Source organism: Schistocerca cancellata, chromosome 1, assembly GCF_023864275.1.
Source record: "Schistocerca cancellata isolate TAMUIC-IGC-003103 chromosome 1, iqSchCanc2.1, whole genome shotgun sequence".
Taxonomy (NCBI): domain Eukaryota; kingdom Metazoa; phylum Arthropoda; class Insecta; order Orthoptera; family Acrididae; genus Schistocerca; species Schistocerca cancellata.
The window spans coordinates 55,856,813-55,862,812 of record NC_064626.1 but is presented as its reverse complement, the minus strand read 5'-3'; positions in this window follow the sequence as shown (position 1 = coordinate 55,862,812).

Genomic DNA, 6,000 nt, shown 5'->3' with positions numbered 1-6,000 from the left:
TTCCGATTTCGATACAGAATTTTTTCTGGATATTCGCAGCTCCATAAGATATATCAGAAAAAAAAGCTCGCATACGCTGGCCCCTACTACGGTTACAACTGACGACTGATTGAGTCGTTCCGACCCAAGACACGGGCGGTACCACAGGGCTACGGACACACTGCTGTCTGTACGACACTCTCATCATGGTATTTGTCGCTCAGCCTCATAACGCATCGTGAAAGATAATAAAAGTTGCCACTTATGTGAAGAATAGTATTTCTTTAGGCAAATAATAGAATTTACTGTCTCATTGTCGTAGTTTACATGAGGATTATATAGCACGAGTCATTCAAATGGAAAGGGAATATCAAGTGAATTTAGCGAGTCAATTCAGTACCATACGCGGAAGTGATTGCACTATCACACTGTTGCCTAATGTTTGTGACGATGTTGCCAATTCTCAGCTGTGCTAGGAACAGCTCTGTAGCAGTATGCGAGGAGAATCCATTGCTGGTGTCATAGGAGGATATGGAGAGGAGGCGCGGGGTTTGGTTAATATGCAGCGTTTTCTCCTACCAATTGTGTCAAACATTCTGGTGTATAATATTCCATCAAGATTACGATTTCCTACAAAATATATACGGATAAAACACTTACCTTGTTACTCTGTGACAAAATATTATTTCAGTACAATAAAAAGTCTTAGGAAATCACTTACGCCCACCAGTCACAAAAGTAAGATAACAAACACTTTGCTCCTCAGAATCGATTGCACCTATGTTCAGCCTTGTGATGTTTAAATAAATCGTCTTAACGGCACAAATTCTTGGTTTGTGAATCATTTACAGGTCGAACTCTGCCGCATTTCACTGGTTGGAAGGCAAAAAGCTTACTGACAAATTTCATAGAAGGAATGTGACCTTACAAGACCCAAGGACAGTCTTACCTGTGATAAGGTGTTCCCTGAAATTTGTAGTATCGTAGTATCACTTTATATCTAGAGTTATTGCGATACAGAGTAGTGTTTCCTAGTGGTGACTTGTTGGAACCATTTTCAGTTGTCAATCGACTGTACCAAGGAGCGATAAGAGGACCTGCTAGACAGCTGCGTTATGTGGGTTGCATGCGAATTAGGCGAAATGCAATTCAGGTCGTTCGCATACTTTTGAGCATGACTGTACATTGGAGAAACAGAAATAAAGTTCAAACGTAACTACTTTTGTGTTTCAATTAAAAAAATCTCATTGTTACCAACTTTTCATCTGAATGGGTGAGGAATAGTGTAAGTGTTGGAATATTACATCGCCATCCATCACAAAGCGAAATCAATGTTACAAATCATTCATATGTATTTACGTACTATACGAAAAGGAAATAAAAATGGGGGACCTATTTATAAAAATGCATTTTCTATCAGTTGGACCATCCACAGCGCCACCTCTTTTCCCCTGTCACACTTGCACAGATTTGTTCTTCTTATTTTTTCGTTTTATGCTAATTTCGTGAGATTTTTTTACCCAGTCTCTGTCAATGGACCATCATACACACACACACACACACACACACACACACACACATATATATATATATATATATATATATATATATATATATATATATATATATGTGTGTGTGTGTTTGTGTTCAAATGGCTCTGTGCACTATGAGACTTAATTCCTTATGTCCCCTAGAACTTAGAACTACTTAAACCTAACTAACCTAAGGACATCACACACATCCATGCCGGAGACAGGATTCGAACCTGCGACCGTAGTGTGTGTGTGTGGTGTGTGTGTGTGTGTGTGTGTGTGTGTGTGTGTGACCTGCGACCGTAGTGTGTGTGTGTGTGTGTGACCTGCGACCGTAGTGTGTGTGTGTGTGTGTGTGTGTGTGTGTGTGTGTGTGTAATAGTAGCTACCGAGGAAAATGGAGCAAGCACAAGTTTCAAAATCACTGTACTATCTTAAAAATCCTTTACAGCTGTATGTCATACGCTATATTTCCTCTAAGTATATCCTAATCCGCTAAGAATATCTGTTATTATCTGCTTTCTCTCATAAAATGTAACCCCCAATTATCGCTCCCACTCGTGAAGTATATCCATGGGCACTGCTGTCTTTCGTCACGCCGTATAGCTGCCTCCCACTGTGCCAGCACCACCAGGGAACAGCATTGACGTATTCCCCTAAGCTAAGTTAGAAGTGTACACTGGGCCTTAGGAACACTTGCATCTTTATTCAAACAGATACCATGCAGGGGGAGAGCTTGTTATTCCCCAATAGTACGGTTTGCAACCAGCAGACAGATCGAGAAGTCCATCACCACCCCATCCATCGCACCAGCGCTAAGAGCAAAGTTAGGAAAGGAACAATTGTGCCCCAAACACCACTCCAGCGAGGGTCTCCTCTGGAAGGTTCACAACACGTGAACCGTCCATAAACACTTACCGGACAGCAACATCTGCATGCCGATGTATGCTAAGCAGGACGAGGCACATTGCTGCCATAACCATCTTACCAGTGTTGCTACACTCTCATTGTCGCCAAGAAATGGTGCTAGTGCTGTATTATACACGTAAAAAATCCTCACAAATTTATGGTATGGAACGGACGACAGTGACATAACCAACATCACAGCACTGTACATACCCTTAGCTAAAGTTCAAACTGTGTTCCTAAAAACAGCGAGAGTAAGAATATTCTGGACACACCCTGACTGTTTCTGCCACCTGTGTTAACTGGCTGGCTCCGCCTGTAGCGTCGGTCTCCAAGACCCTGTTCCGGGGCTGTACACTGTGCAGGCCATGTGCTGCGAGTCTCAGAGCCATTGTGTGTTGCGCTATTACAACAAGACAATGTAATTCACAGCGCATTTCTACAGATGACAAAAGTGTGAAATTAAACAACGTCGTATGTCCAATAGTTACGAACCATACTACACCATCCTCGAGGAGCTTCAAGTACTGCTCTATTCCGAGATGAGACAGGACTACTGCACACTTTGTCAGTAGTCATTGGCACTGTTCGTTGCTGAACAGGGTATCATGAGTCCAGTAAAAGACCTGCTGGATGGTGAGAGAGACAGAGAGAGAGAGAGAGAGAGACTTGTCTCACTCCCACAAACAAGCATGGTATGTTAGTCTTGTGACTGTCCGCCTGCAGTCGGATTTCAGCCGTGATACAATGCGGACGGACTCGGCTCACCGAGTAGTGCTCCGCTGGCGTTGTTGTTTACTCGCTAGCTTGCGGTCGTGATTTATTGTATTTTCTGGTACCGGTACCGACCCACCGTTGCGTTATCATATCGACAAGCCACAATCAAACTTTCAATGCATCGCACACGTCCGAAGGCCCATAAAACAGAACGCCATGCACATAGAACGGCAAGAACTGCTAGGCATCCATTTGTTTATTGTATCCAGCATAGTGGACCTAAAACTGACTGATGAAGTGGCCTGCAACAGATTCTTCCAACGATCTAAAAACGGCTTCAACTCCTGCCACGCTGACGGTAATGTGAGAATGGTACCAACTGACCATTCCGGACTGGGGGTGCGTACCGCGCACGTCTTTGAACAACCGTTGGAAGTTCTCTCCAATCTTGTCGTTGACACGCTGCCGGCGAATGGCACAGTTCTGAGCCACACAGAGAAATGGAATACATTCAAACCGTGTCCTGTCCTTAATGGTAGGCGCCAAGTGCGTATAGAATTTATTAAAAACGTTCCTTCAAAATGTTTTCGTTGGCTGCTGCCATGCAATTGTTACATATAATGGCCAACCGAGGATCTGCTCAGGCTGCAGCCATGAGGTCCATATTAGAACTGAATGTCTGCAGCGCAACCTCGTTCAGGTGCCCCGCAATGACTTTCCCAACAGTTCACGATGACCTCTCTTCCACTGTCGTATGTGGTGGCGGCGGACATGATGTGATGGGTGATAAAAACCTGATACTACCTCAAGCCACTGCGAGCTCTGTTGGAGAGTTGGCACTGACGACGATGACGTCACCATAGCCAAACGGTGCAGAGGTTCTTGTAGCCTGTGCCAATCGTGGCGTCGAGGACATCCAGGCGCCATCACTGTCGGAAACAGACACAGGGAGTCCCGATGAACCAGACCGTCTCGAGCCCCACCCTCCAATGGATGTTGAGTCTCGGACCCACAAGCAAAAATCACCAAAGCGACACTTGAAGAGATGATTGCCAGCTGAAGAATGGGACAGGGATGTGAGACTGATGGAAGACACCAGCTCTGTTGCCGAGTCTGCCGTTGCAACAGAATCCAGCTGCCTCATTCACCAGAAGGCTCCTGACTATAACGAACACTCTCCTACACTTGGTAGTCCTGAAAACGATGCTCATCGGATCGACTCCCAAAACATGTGCTCCTGTGAAAGTGGCCAGCCACCACTGACCTCCCAATCCTCTCTTGATGATTGGGCAGATGATGTTGAGCCAAATGATTCGCAGCACACATTGTTAACTTCTCCAGACCTCGTTACTGACATTGAACCCAGAGAGCCCTACCTGTCAGGGGATCATACGACACACTAATGCATGACATGCGTCTGAATTGCTGTGTGGAGTACGAGATCACCATGGGCATGCACCCATGCATTGCCTCCGCCACTTGATATGTCTCAGTCACCATGTGGGAACAGTCACTGTCAATGGTGTACATTCCACTAACGGGACCCACATATTACACGACATGATCAGAACAGCAGACTTGGACATTGCCCTTCTCCAGAAGGTCTGGACCGAGCTGCGTTTAGACCTATATGGCTACACCACCTACAGCCTACCATCTGGTTATGGTGCAGGAGGAACGGCCATCCTTCTCCAAGGTAGCATAGAAGTGACGGATGTAACATACTTGCCGAACGCGCGAGACGTCTCTGTCACGCTTGGCACAGTCCTCGTCAATAATGTCTACACTCCCTCTAGTACTTCACAACGCTGTGACAGGCACGTCTTTTATTCCGAGGAGGTCGCCCCACTTTTGCAAGGACATATGGACCACTACATAGAGGGTGGCGATTTTAATAGTGTTCTGCGGCCTGAGGACCAGATACCCCATTATGTCCGAGACCCGACTCTACAGGCATTGGTACGTGACCTCATGCTCCACGACACATAGCTCTTACATCATGGAAACCAGTGTGGATATAAGCATTTTACCAACCACTCTGCCAGTCGTCTGGACCGGATATACAATTTGCGTGGCCGCTGCACAGCGACCCGTGATGCAAAACTCCGGCTGACGGCCTTCATGGATCATCTCGCATATATCTGCACTATCATATTACCCCGACAACTCATCAGGCACAGCAGAGGCCCATGGACGGTAACCTCCTTGGCGAGGAAGCATGACGCGTGGCGTCGTTGTTTCAGGCGCCTGCCCATCTACACTTCCGCGTTGCTGTGGTGGCTGGGATGTGTCAAACCTGCACTCTGAACGACCCTGATGGCCTACAGGCGTGACAGATCACTCTGCCACAGGATGACATTGGATTTTTGCTATTCAGCAGTATGTCTCCCGAATGGCAGATGTCCATACAATGCATCAAAGCTTCTACTTCGTATCAGGGCAGAGCAGATGGAAGGAGTCCACATCTGTGAGCGACTGCAAGACTCCGTACCCAACGAAACAGCATCAGTCTATCCCACTGTGAGTGAGAGGCGCCACCGTAATCGTCAGCTCATTATCGCGATAAACATGGAGGCAGGCGACCGCACAGTGACGCAAACGGACGTAGCATACACATCATTTGCCCGATACTAAGGGACCTTATACATGGAAGATCCCCGAATCAAACATAATTATGACGAGCTGCTGCACGATTTTCCAGCGGCTAGGGACACGGCACCTGATGACACTCTGCTGATGCCCATTACATTCGATCAGTTGACATCGGCCTAGGCTTGTGGAGCACTGAACAAGTCATCAGGGCTGGATGGTTTGGCCCGGGAATTCTACTGCAATGTTTATGACCTTATGGGCGACAACCGGCTCC